Source organism: Eublepharis macularius, chromosome 1, assembly GCF_028583425.1.
Source record: "Eublepharis macularius isolate TG4126 chromosome 1, MPM_Emac_v1.0, whole genome shotgun sequence".
Taxonomy (NCBI): Eukaryota; Metazoa; Chordata; class Lepidosauria; order Squamata; family Eublepharidae; genus Eublepharis; species Eublepharis macularius.
The window spans coordinates 188,457,073-188,471,220 of record NC_072790.1 but is presented as its reverse complement, the minus strand read 5'-3'; the positions used below and the strand labels follow the sequence as shown (position 1 = coordinate 188,471,220).

Sequence of the window (14,148 nt, the reverse complement as noted above, 5' to 3'; positions counted from 1 at the left end):
GAATACCAGTGCCAGGAGGCAACATTAGGGTAGGCCTCAGCCAATTGACCACTGTGTGAGAAGATGCTGGACTAGATGGACCACTGGTCTGATCAGGCAGAGCAGCAGACCTGGAACTTGAAGGGGTAGATCCCTATCCCACCACACACAAAGAAAATTCAAGCTCCAATGCACTCTATGCCAGCAGCAACTCTCTCCCTCTCCACTGTCTGCAAACTAAGCCAGAGCTGGGAGCCCCCCCTCCCCCCTGCTCTTTACTCCCTTGTAACAAATTTGGAGCTCCACACTTCAAAGGCAGACCTGCCTATCAAGCTAAATTGGGCTTGGATTTGGGTTTTCAGGGCAACAGCAGGAGTTTAGACAATCCCTACCTAAGTTGCCAAGGGAATTGCAGGTGCCAGACTGTCTGGCTTGACGAACAGCAACAAACAGCAAACGAGGCTTGCAACGACCACCTGTTCGTTTAGAATGGGGCCTCACAAACAGCTTGTTCATGAACAGCAGATTGGGTTGTTTGTGGCTATTTTTTTGTTCGTATTGCTGTTCATGCCCATCTCTAATCAGGACCACATTGGCTGAAGGGAGATTTTTCTCCAAACTTTGGGAATCCCTCACCCCAGCTTTGCAGAAAAATCTGAAACCTTCAAAAAGGTCCCCCTTCCCCAAACACAGAGTAGTTGTCTATGTTTCCACAGACAGCTATCTCCTGGGAGCCTCTCAAGAAAGTGGCCTTGCTTATTCCATTTCTTGGTTTTTTCAAATCTTTGGTTCAGGTTTGAGTCCAGTTAACTTACAGAATGCTCCTCTCAGGAATATTACATTCACAATGACCTTGCAGTTACCAGAGAGATAAGAATGGGATGGAACTGAGGCACAGGTGCATGATCAAATTGCTTCAGGGCTTGCCAGCCTCCAGGTGATAGCTGGAGATCTCCCTGAATTACAACTGATCTCCAAGAAACAGAGATCAGTTCCCCTGAAGGAAATGGCTATTTTGAAGGATGAACTCTATGGAATTATACCCCACTGAGGCCCCTTACCTCCCCAAACCCCACCCTCTTCAGGCTCTACCCCCCAAATCTCCAGGAATTTCCCAACCTGGACCTGGCAACCCTAGCTGAGAGCCGAGAGGGAATTTTGCACTAACATTCCATCTCATTAAGCAAAAGGAACCTTGGGTGTCAGTGAGTTGCTGTGATTGAGAATATGACCAAGTTGCAGAGGAACATGGTCACAAGGCCTAGCCACACTCTTTGATTGGTCAAACAGTATCATGCCATACTGCAGGCAGAGGACCACAGCCTGTATAGTACATTAGGATAGTTACTTATTTTATTATTTTCTTTCCTGTCCTGCACATTTCTATATTTGTAATCTTTTGCACATTTTAAAAATAAAATTTAATAATTATATTTCTATGGTGGTTTTGGGGCTTCAGTGTCCATCCGGTACCTAGGTCTATTTTGGCTACAGCTACCAAGTAATTGATTTGTGGAACACAACCTGCAGGCATCCTACCCTTCAGGGCTAGCTTCTTGATGAACACTTGGTAGGGCTGGGGACTTGTTTCTCAGTCTCAGGCTGAGGGTTAGTTAGAGAGACTGGTGGTGGCTTTAATTTCCCTGGGAAATGAGGATTCACCCTCCTCCCATCTTTGAGTGTTGCTTTTGACCTCCTCTCCAACCTTCCTGTGTCAACCGAGGGGGCCAAGACACCTCCTCTCTACTACCCACTGCTGTGGCAGCCTCAGTGGAGGCATATTATTATTATTATTATTTATTGGATTTGTAATCTGCTCTCCCCACTAGACAGGCTCAGAGTGGATAACATGCATATATATATCAGCAGTTAAAATCACAGCAGCATATAAAATATGTAACAGACAATGTTAAAACTGGTAGCAGCAGCAACTTGGCAGTAGTTCCACAGCCTGCTTTAAGGGTGCTTATAAAACAATCCCACACACAATCATCATGGGTACAGGGTCGCAGATGACAGCAAAACAAAAAACAAAGACCAAGAGGGGGGAAAGCTCCCCAGTGGGAGGCCAAAGAGGAGGACCACTCACCTCAACCACCAAAGCCTGGAGGAATATTTCTGTCTTACAGGCCCGACGGAATGATAGTAAATCCTGCTGGGCCCGAGTTGTTTCAGAGAGTTCCACCAGGTTGGGGCCAGGGCTGAAAAGGCCCAAGCCCTTGTCGAGGCAAAATGAACCTCCTTAGGGCCAGGGACCACCAGTAAGTTTTTCCCTGCTGAGCAAAGTGCTCTCTAGGGAATATAGGTTGAGAGGTATGTTGGTCCTAGTCTGCTAAGGGCTTTAAAGGACAACACCAAATGACTGAGAAGAAGGGGGAGCCTCTGCCCCTCCACTGCTGAAACAACACTGGAGGTGGTTGTTGTGGGTTTTCCGGGCTGTATTGCCATGGTCTTGGCATTGTAGTTCCTGACGTTTCGCCAGCAGCTGTGGCTGGCATCTTCAGAGGTGTAGCACCAAAAGACAGAGATCTCTCAGTGTCCTGTCATGTCTGTTCAAGCTTGAGAGATCTCTGTCTTTTGGTGCTACACCTCTGAAGATGCCAGCCACAGCTGCTGGTGAAACATCAGGAACTACAATGCTAAGACCACGGCAATACAGCCTGGAAAACCCACAACAACCATCGTTCTCCGGCCATGAAAGCCTTCGACAATACATCTACACTGGAGGTGTATGGGACACCTCTGCCACTCCCACGGTTCCCTCAGTACCAAAACTGTTGCTAAAACTGCAGTGCTGGAGATTGGCAGGTAAAAGAGGAGGAGGGGGAGCCTCTGATGCCCCCAGCTGGAAAACTGTCACCAAAAATACCACTGAGGAGGTAGTGCTGGAAGTGGGCAGATGAGCAAGGAGAGGGGATTCCCTCCTCCACAATATCCATGGGTCCCCAGTTGTATATTATGTAATTGTCAGTATCCCTATCTGGAGATAGTTAAATCCAGAGACTGGAGCCCTGAACAGACATGACAGATCTGTCCATGAACTTGAGAAAGGCCTCTGGTTTGCAGAAAAACCTGAAAAATAAATATGGAGAGGGAGGGTGGGGGCACTATTTAAAAAGAGAGAGAGAGAAGCAGTACCATTATGGAGGCTATGGGCAAACATGATAATATTCCCTTTCTTCAATCCTTGGCTAATGTCAGTAAAAGGTAGGTGGGAGGGCCATTTCCAGGGCTATTTTGGTCTTCCAGTCCACCCCTGCTCCCCTCCCTCCTGCTTTGAAGGGAGAACTCATTGGGGCCAGGGCCAGCAGCAACCACCAGGCAATTTGCTATGATGTAATTTGCACAACTCACCCAAATATGGCAGTAATTGCCAGAAGACTTCACACAACTCGCCTGGCCTCAATGGCAACCTCCACAAAACTTGCATGACTTGGCTGGCCCTGGCCCTGGCCACAACACAACTCACCTGAGCAACTTGCTACCGGCAAATCTTTCGCAACTAAAACAAACTTTTCCCAGGGAGCAGCTTCCAGTAGGAAGGAAGGAGGGTAAGCTGAGAAGCAGTGTGGTGTAGTGATTAGAATGTCAGACTAGGATCTGAGAGACCCAGGTTCTAATCCCCACTATGCCATGGAAGCTTTCTGGGTGACCTTGGGGCAGGCTCACATACTCTCACAGCCTCATCTATCACACAGGGTTGTTGTGAGGGTAAAATGGAGGAGAGGAGACATGTCAGCTGCTTTGGGTCACCATTGAGAAAAGTGAGGTATGAATGAAGTAAATAAATAATAAAGTTGAAAACTTGGAGGCAGATTGGTTGGTGAGTGGGAAGGAAACGGGAGAGTATGGGGACGACAGGAGGAGGAAAAGAGGAAATGGTATGGGGAAGGGATACAGGGGGAAATGAAGTTACATCTATAAGTCCTTGCAAGGTTCCCACTTGTGTGTATTAGGGTTGTGATTTACAAACCTCTGGGTGGTGGCTGGAGATATCCTAGAATTACAACTGATCTCCAAGCCATAGAGATTGATTCCCCTAGAGAAAACTGCTGTCTTGGAAGGTAGGCTGTATGGTACTATATCCTGTTGAGGTCCCTCCCCTTTCCAAACCCTACCCTCTACAGGCTCCACCCCTCCAAATCTCCAGGAATTTCCCAACCTGGAGCTAGCAAGCCTAAATTATATGCATCCTTACTTCTTTCTATCCACGTATCTCAGTTTTATTCCACCTTTCCACAAGCATCATAGGGAAGCATACATAGTTCATCCATTTTATCCTCGTAACAAGCTTGAGACTGAGGTGAGACTGAGAGAAGGCAACTGGCACAAGGTCACCCAATGAGCTTTATGGCTGAGAACAGATTTAAACCCAGGTCTTCAATCTTCATCTAATATGTACAACTCACTACATCTCACTTAAAAAATTCTCAAACATAAATCTGAACATTATAGTTAATTGATAGGGATTCTGAAAAGATATAATATTTATGTGAATAAAAACAAACACCTTTAAAAATTGTGAGGTTTTTTACTTCAGCGCACAATGTGTATATGCATACATACAGAGACTCATGAAAAAATGACAAAAGATTGAGCAAAGACAAAGAAACTGTTCCTTTTTACTCAGTAGCCCTGTTCACAAGTTACAGGAAACTCACGTACAATCTGTGTACAGTGTACAATTTATTTTTGTTTATTCATGTGTTGAATAATGTTCATGATATATTCAATGCATGTACAAGATGAATATGTGATTGAAACCCCACATTTATCAACATACTGGTTCCCGATTTCATTTGTAAAGTGAATGCATGCTAGTTCTTTCATATAAACAGATATACACATGTACATTCAAGATGAGTGTGCATTGGCGGCACTAGTTTGGATAACAGATTGGATTATAAATCTGAGTAGTAGACATTAAACTGGAAATAGAAGATGCTAAAGAAGGCACCCACAATTATTTATGGCTTAAGAAATCATTGAAATCTATTCAAAACCAAGATGGGACCCATGTACTAAGAGATGGACTACTTAAAACATGGTTTCAATGCAGAAAAAGACTGAGCCCACTGATCTCCCCATTGATGTTGCCAATAAATGCCTGTTATGATGCTGCCAATAGAAACAAAACTGATCAACTCAGCTACGAATCAATGACTGATAAGAAATGAAATGTAAAAATGTAAAAAAAGAAATTCAAGCTCAAGGCAAAAATATTCCACGGCTGATGTATCACCAAACAGTATCAAGGTTCAAAGAACAAGCTCTTAAAGAAGGCTGTAGGCTAAGAGAAAAAACAGAATTTGAATTATTATCTGGAGGTTTTAAGCATCTATTAGAGAAAATTTACAAAATTTTATTGCAACACCACACAGAAATGGAACATTTTGAAATCTGTATGATAAAATGAATGAAAAACTTCGGAGAAACCATTCCAATGAACCTATGGGAAGCTCTATGGAATAAAGATATTAAATTCACAAACTGTCAGTTACTAAGAGAGAACTGGTACAAAATGTTTTTAGATGGTTTACTACTCACAAAGACATTGCGAGAATCAGTCAGGATTATAGTGGACAGTGTTGGAAATGTCAATACATGGATGCAACATTTTACCTATGTGGTGGACATGTAAGAAAATATTGGATAAAGATACATGAAGAGATGCAGAAGATTTTCAAGCGCAGGTTTGAGCTAAATCCAAAAAACGTGCTATTAAACATTCTACCAAATAATGTCACAAAAGAACAGGGAGACCTCTTTCGTTACATGATGACAGCAGTAAGAGTGCTATATGCAGCAAAATGGAAAACAGATATTTGCCCTGATGTGTCTAAGTGGATAGATAAGATCTATGAATATGCATCAATGGCAAATTAACCACTTAGGTATATAATAGACCAATAGCTGAATTTTGGGGGAAACGGAAGGATTTCTTGGACTATTTAGGCTAAAATTAAGATTAATTAAGGTAACTTGATACAAGATAAGATAAAACACAGGGAAATAATTAACTAAAATAGTTAATATTAAAGTTTGGGTATAAGTAACAAAGGAGAGGGAAGGAGAGCTATTACACAATTAAGTTGTGTTGTTATATATTCTGATTATATCTTTTTGTTAATTTAATTGCAAATGTCATGCTTGTATAAGTTTTTATGCACTTTGTACTATTATATCTTTTCTTTTTAAATAAAATTTCTATATATAAAAAAGTGTGCATTTACTGTAACCTGTGAACAGTACCAGTGTCCCTTCACATACACAGATCCTCATCCTCACACATTATGCCTCACTTAGATTTGTGCATTGTGCACTCTTGGGGTTTGGGTTTGTTACATTCTGCTTTTATTTTTCTCCAATGTTAAAAACTGATGTCTGGTTTAGCTTTAATTATCTTTCCTCACATGCAAATTTATCAAATTTATCAAACAGTCATATCAGCTGTTACTATCTTTGTATTCTATTATTCAACCAATTCTTTGTCCAAACTTCTCTGTCATAATTTTCCATTCTGGATGTGATCCAATATTTCCATTGCACTTTTATGCGCATATGAGGGAGGAGGGTTAAAAAAACCCAAAATGATAAAAGGAACACCTGCATCTTTAACCAGATGCCCTCAGTGACTGTTGCTATGCATCCATAACAGTTTAGCCAGTTTTCCAGGCTTGGTTTTTGTCAGTAAAATGTAGGAGAAGGAGTCAGTGCCCTTTCCAGGGCTGTTTTGGCCTTGAGAGGACTCATTGGGGTCAAGCAAAGAAGCAACCACCAAAAAACTTGATATCGTATGACTTGCATGACTCACTCAGGCCTGGTTGCTTGCTGCTGTTCTATAGCAGCCCCTCACAAAGCAAGTATAGTATAGCGGTTAGAGTTTCAGAGTAGGATCAGGAAAAGCCAGGCTTGAATCATCACTCTGCTGTGAAAAGTCACAGAGTCACTTTGATCTAGTCACACACTCTCAGCCCAACCTACTTCTTAGGGTTGTTGTGAGAATATGGAGACAAAAGGAATGATGTAAACAGCTTTGGATTCCCATTGTGGAGAAAGGCAGTATGTAAATAAAGAAATATAGGTAAAGGGGGAAGATAAAAGGCAAGTTGTTTAGTGTGTTTGAAGGAGAGAAGGACGTAGGGAAAAGTGAGCATATGAGGGCTGCCAGGGAAAAGGAAACGGGAAATTGTGTGGGGAAGGGCTACAGGGGAAAGTGAAGTACCCCCTGCAAGTCCTTGCATGTTCCCAATTGGGCCCCGCTCAGCCAGCACTACACAACTTGGCCATAGGGAAGAAGCTGCTGGGGAAGGAGAGGTGAAGACAGGGAAATATTTAAAGGTGGGTGGAAAGGACAGAAGAAAGAAGGAGAAGGGGGAGAGGCTATGGGGGACAGGAAAGGGAAAGAGGCCATGGTGAGAGAGGGGGAAATGAGATGCCCCCCACAAGTCCTTGCAGGTACTCACTTACGACTTCTAGTGGCAAGATGCTTACAACACTGCAAATTGTTGTCAGCATCTTGCCACTAGAAGTAATAAGTTTTTGCCAGTCAAAATTGGTAAGTCAAGATACTCTGAAATCTATAGCTTTCTTGATTCAAGATATCTCCTGAGATTCTTCCAGATGGGTAGTCCATAGTAAATACTTTTGTGGGTTTTTTTAATTACATCATAGTAAATGGAATTCAACACAATAGGAGATAAAAAGAGAAAGAGAGAGAGAGAGAGTCAGAGAAGCTTTTTTTCTTTTAACTCCATTTTGAACCTCATTTCCATTGTCATCTGTGGAACTTCTGCAAAGCTATTCCACTTTTAATCACCTGGAGTTTAATAAATCAGAAAAGAAAAATACTGCCTTACAATGGAGCACTACAGGACCATTCCAGTCAGGAAGAAAGTAAAGGGGGACCAGGAGAAGGCAATCGCTTTTAATATTTCCTATTGGCCAAGCTTCATCCCTTTTTACGTCCCTTTACACAGTGGCTTTTTTCTATAGCAGGTTCACAGGAACCATGTTTGAACTCTGGATGAGGCTACCTTTTGAAGGTTATATTTCAGTTTTTTAAAAAGCTGTCCCTGAACTCAATTGACCTGAAAATCTTTGTGTGTACCAGAGTATGACATTACTTGAGGTTTCCTTATGAAACCTAGCAAAACTTATTTTAATTGGGGGTCAGTTCAGTTTTTTACTCTGTGAACGTCCTAGCTATTGATTATATTGTATTCACTTGTAGTATGTGGATCTCAGAGAGAAAGGTAGACTATAAATAAACAATCACAACAATAATAAATAATTTCCACAGAACAAAACTTTCTAATATGTCAATATTTTTCTTTAAATTTATTTCTAAAACATTAAGCATACTTTTAATCATTATACAGCCAATATTATTCATCCAATATTAAAATGCATATATATTTGTTTGTTTTATACACAAACATGCATTTTGAAAAACATCAATTTGCCATTTATTATATATTTTAAAAGCCTTCAAGCCAATTTATATTCTTGAGTGTAAATGTTAAAAAGCACACTTGAGCCTTTATAACGTTATTGTGACATTTCTATGTGTTTTAATGTGGGATAAAATGCTGAAGGAAAAGACCCAATTAGACTCTAAATAGTACAGGTTTTATTTTTACATTATGGACTGGTTTATGCACAAGCAGTTTTAAAACTTGCATGTGAAAAGTTGACTGAACATTAAGGCTGCAATTCCATGCACCGTCATGTCCATCTCAGTAATATGGGCTTCAGTTTAAACTGCTTTAAAGCTGTAATCCCAAGCACCATCGTTCACAGGTGACTGTAGAACATAAATTAAAAATATTTTTGAATGGAAAATTTTACCCTTTCACCTAATTTCCCACACTGAATGAAAAGCTTAAAAGGCTCAGAACCGGAGATGCCATTTTTGTGCAGAAAGACAGTAATACCTAGTTTAAATAGTTTATGTTGGAAAATGCTGGATTCTCAATCAATCTGTATTGTTCTTTTATGGCTCGGAGAGAAATGTGTTGTTACTTGGTGAAAGCACACCTGGAAACATCGGCTGTTTCCACATGGCTTACCTTGTTCCAGAAAACAGCGAAATCTCACGTGAAGACGTGATAACAGTGTCTTCTTGCGAGATTTCGCGTGAGATTTTGCTGTTTTCAGGAACAAGGTAAGCCGTGTGGAAACAGCCATCTTCTTCTACAGCAATAAACATGAATGGTTGATTATTTGCTGTGAGATGGGGTATAGAGTGGGATTTTTGAAATATATTTTCTCTGCTTTCCCTTTTGCTTCTTTTCTTTTGTCTCTCTTTTCTTTTTGTCTATTTGAGTTTAGGAACCTTTGGAACAGAGTCCTGCCTTCTTTACTTAATCCTAGTCCTGACTCCTGAACCTCATATGTAGGTCAGGCTTCACATAAATAAGAAATTCATCAAGATCCTAGAGAATCTCATACAACTTTGTATTCCAAGTGCCATGGGAACAGAGCGGAAAGTAGGGGGGGGGGGGCGGTTTCCTTTGAAAAACATTGTTCTCTTGTGATGTGAATGCATGGACTGAAAAAGAACACCTTGTACAGGGTTTGGAAATCTTTAGCATACTGACTTGTGGAAGGTGAGTAGAAGAAGATTTTCAGTTAACTCAAGGGAAAGAACAAAACTGAGCTTTCTCTCTTGAGAGCATTGCACCTAATTACTTTCCAAACTAAATAAAGTATTAAACTCATATTGGACTGCACTTCATACTGAACAGTCCTAGTTCTGGATCTCTTTGCAGCTGCTTATACTGGAGGCACTGTGTGATCTCTGCAGCTAAATGTCAAATTCTATCTCAAGGATCCTGTCTCATACTTAAGCCAAAGCATAAAGGTTGAACATTTTTGCAAATCACTAAATAAGTAAGTAAATTAATAATAAAGTTGTGAGGCAGAATCTGAAAGAAAGCATCAAATTCTGTCATGCAGTGAGACAACTTCTGTAAGGCTACGGATGAAACTAGAAACTTTGGTGCAGGCTGGTGAGATATATATATATATATATTTAAATGCAGGCTAAGGGAAAAAGAAGTACCCGTTTTGACTGGAAGGAAAATGTCTGGGACATAGCTAATGGAAAGCAGTGTTGGTGGGGTAGTTAAGACATTTGTGTTATCGGGAACAAGAAAGAGTGGGAATTTTGAAGCAGGTAAATGATGCAAAGACCTGCTGGAATAAAATAATGGTCACAGGCAAAAGGACAGGACAGGAGGATGTTTGGATAAACTTGATGGGGACTAGAAGAGGAATAGAGAAACTGGAGAAAAAGAGTTGGGAAGAGAGTAGAGGGAATTCTGTGGGAGTTATATGAATAAATGCAGATTGTCCTAAACTGCAGAATCAAGGATTTGTTGACAAGAGTCCCATCTACCTTGCTTATAAATTAATAGCCACTAGTAGCCCACCCACAAAAATGTCTCTAGTAGTAATAACTTTTGGCTGGGACATATTGTACTTTATAACTGCATCATAAGTGGTCATTTTGTAACTGTGAAAAAGCCATCATAGATACAACGGTACAGTCAATGCTTTCCTGTCAAACAAAGTTATCTCAACTGTGATTTTTTTCAACAGAGGCTATTCATACATTCATCTGCAACTCCTCAGTAATCAAGAAATGATAGATTAAATTATGCGAACTAGTTACACAATTATTTAAACATTGATTGTCACTCATATTATAGTGTTGTAAGAATATCATTTTTCCTCCAATGATTTTGAACCATTGATGACAGTACAAATATTAGCAACAGTGCCTCCACTCAGAAGGTATAAATACAAGTTCAATAAGTACAACATGAGAAACAATCTCCCAAATTAATAGTAAGTAAAGCAAGGATGTAGACAAAGAGAATTTTCGTTTATGGCATTAGTTTCCAATAAAAAGGTTCATTGAACTTTTTCCACACAGGGGCTAAAGAACAGAAGAATGAAATATAGCTGAAAAGATTATAATGATTTCTAGAACCTAAAATTATAGCTGCTTTAATAAAATAATTTCAAAAAGAATTAAATAGTGATTCCATGTATTTAAAAAATTGGCAATTTTTCACTAACCAAAAGAGGTAAATCTGTTCCAGCATTTTGGGGGAGCAACTGAGTACCACAGGAGTAATTACAAAACAAAGATATTCAGGTTCCCACAATCTGAACTAACAGTTTAGTCATATTTACACAGACCTATTAAAACTCAACAGAACAAATTAGCACAAAGACTAAAGTGCAACTAGTTCCCCTCATCTGAAGTTCTGTAGCAGTCACTGTTGGGGTCAGAGATAATTCAATTGGACCACTTCCCTCCTTTTATAAGCATTTAATTGTTAATGAAGGAGAAACTGGCAATTCTGAGATTTAGGGTTTGCCAGTGGCGGCGTTAGAAAACAATCTCACTTTGTTGTCTGAATGACATATGAGGTCTGAATGATATTCTCCTCCCCAATAATATTCTTGCTTGTGTGCTATAAGCTATTTTTGGAGGAAACTCAACTATTCCCTTTTTCATGAATATAGAGATTGCAAGAAAGGGTAAGCTAAGGAAAGGAAGGAAAAGAAAACGGAAGAGTTGTGTTTCAAGCCTTTGCTTAGCCTGCTGTTCTGCCTCACACAGTATAATGGAGTGTCCTGTTTTAGCAATCCTAATTAAAACAAAGTTGAAAAGATGCAAAGGACAGCCCTGCCTGCTTTATTTCTAGGGGGCGTGTGAGGCATTATCAATCACACCAAACGTTTCTAGCCTATTTAATGTCTATTCACCTCAGCAGGAAAAAATGTATCACACACCATTTGATGGAAACTAATGCCTTTTTAACAGGATTGCCTTATTCCTGACTTTGTGATCTATCACACAGAACTGGCCCACTTTCAGCCCTGCAGGTGCCCTGCATTGTGTGTGTAAATATACAGCACCTGAAAGGCAGGCAAAGGAATGTCTCTCTTGCTTGTGTGCCTTAGCCTGTCCACGCCACCTCAGTGGATCAACTGACAGACACATGGCTTCACGTGTACCCCAGTGACTGGAAATTTGAAAGAACAGCCTGGAACCTAAGAGGCAGCTTGCTTTGCTCTCTCTGCTGCTCATTGAATGCAAGGCTTCACTGTCACCTATAAATGGCCCTGGATCGAAGTCACTTTTTCCACATGAGGCAGCAAAGTTCGAGCAGAGTCCCTGCAAGTTCCTGCAGCTATTTTCTAGGGCTGTGCTGGCCCCTCAGCTATGTGCCCAGGCATGGCAAACCCTCTTGCTTGCCAAATGCCCACCAAGCCACGCTGGGGGCTGCCAACCAAGAAACGCAGTTCCGAGCAAACTTTCCCTGTTCGGCCAGAACTTTGCACCGAGAGGCAGAAAAACACACACGGCCACTCTCTGGCGCTCTGGCTTCCCAAGACCGACTCCTTCTGCCCCTCTTCTTTTATGAATAGAGGTTACATCCAGGGCGCGATGCCTCTGTCTTTGTTAATTTCATGCCACGCTAAACTGGGACCGGAGCCCAGGTCCTGTATATGCATCAAGCCATCTCCATTCCGACACACACCCTGCTCCCCAGAAGAGGCTTCTCTGCAATTGATTCTGTCCCTTGCCAGCCGCCAACACACCCACCTCGGTATAAAAGCCCCGTTTTCCGGCTAAAATACAGATTTGCATTCCTCTCCAGCCTCGCCTTGGCAAAGCCTGCAATTTAACGCGTAGGCAAGAAGCGGTTTGATTTCACCGTGACAGGGAGGTTTGGGAAGGCTGGAAAAGCGGGGAAAGAGTGCCCATTTGGAAGGGTAAGGAGCGTTGGGGGCACAGGCTGAGGGTTTTTTTCCCTTTCCTGTACGGAAAATGCCCCTCTATCCCCTTTTCAGAGAGAGTTTACTTAGCCTCCTTGCTGATTTTTTTTTTTGCCTGTCTCCGAATCACATTTGGAGGCAGCTGTCCGCCAGTCATTTGCTCGCGGAATTTCAAAGATCCCCTGCTAGGTCTTTCAGTAATACGCTGATTGTCAATCATTGTATTGCTGGACGTGGGCGGGGGAGGGGGGCTCTAAACTTCCGTGAATAAAAGAAGAATTGGAATGGAGGGGGGAGTACAAGACCATTCTGCCGGCAAGTCTCAGCTGACTTGGACTCGGGACAAGGCATTGGCGGAGTAAACCCTCCTTCTCCTTGTTAACTCCTTCCCCCATCCCCAGTTTTCCCCACTCTTCTTCCTTTTACATCTTTGTTTCTCCCAGTCGATTTTTAATCAGTCACGACCGCGCAGATTCTCTTTTTCAGAGGAAGAGCAGTAAGGGAGGGGGGAGTAAAGACGAAGGGAAACGGGGGGGGGGTGACAAAAGGTGGCGGTGGAGAAGTACTCACATGGCTGGTTGGCGAGAAGGTATGTTCGGGATCTCGGCAGCTGGAGGTCTCCTCTCCGCCCGTTTAGGAGCGTAGCTCTTCCTCTCCGTCGCTCCCGCAGCAAAGCGATCAAAAGCTGCAGCACCGGTCACTTTGCAAAAGGGAACAAACACGGGAGGGTTTGTATTACTCCAGGTTCGTGTGTGTAGCCTATAAATAGCGAACTTTTTGATGGAATCAGCTAACAAATGAGAGGAGAAGGCGTAATTTTGCGCAGGGAGCCCCCCTTTCTCTTTGGGAGATTAAAAGCCCCCAGGCAGTTGCCAGGGCTGAAAGTTCTGGGTGTATTATTGCCAAGGAAATGGGCTTGACATGGTGGTGCGTGTGTTTGTTTGGGGCTGGTAGGGGCTCTTTTTGTCTTAAGTGAACTCGGACATTGCGTTTGCTTATCTGGACTCGCTCTGATCGCAAGGGGAGATTGACAGCGGTCTAAGCGGTCTTTGCTGAAGTTGTTACGTTAGTGGCAAAGGAACGGAAGGGGGGGCAAAGAAAAGTATTTTAATTAGTGGCTTTCATTTGTCCAGGGAATGCAGTTTTAGATGAAGTCCAGGGAAGGAACTGTTGAAGGGTTTTTAAATCAGTCACGAATTGCATCAAGAAACATATATCGTAAGATAGTGTATTATAGGCGGTAGCCTTAATCATGGGAGTGGGGAAGGGAACGGGAGGGTCCTTCTCGGGAACTCAGATTTTACTCTCACGTTTTAAAAGTCAAGCTGGATTTTTTCTGTATTAAGGTAGGACAGGCTAAAAGTGAAT

The 14,148-nt window shown here is 41.9% G+C and overlaps 1 long non-coding RNA gene across 1 annotated transcript in view; it reads right to left on the bottom strand.

The window, feature by feature from the left end:
* The window catches only part of LOC129342570 (uncharacterized), a 121,683-nt gene extending 108,210 nt beyond the window's left edge, over positions 1–13,473 (bottom strand). Inside the window, exon 1 of the long non-coding RNA XR_008598225.1 lies at positions 13,351–13,473. This is a non-coding gene — a long non-coding RNA (uncharacterized LOC129342570). The remainder of the gene's footprint in view (positions 1–13,350) is intronic.
* Between the last annotated feature and the right edge of the window lie 675 nt (positions 13,474–14,148).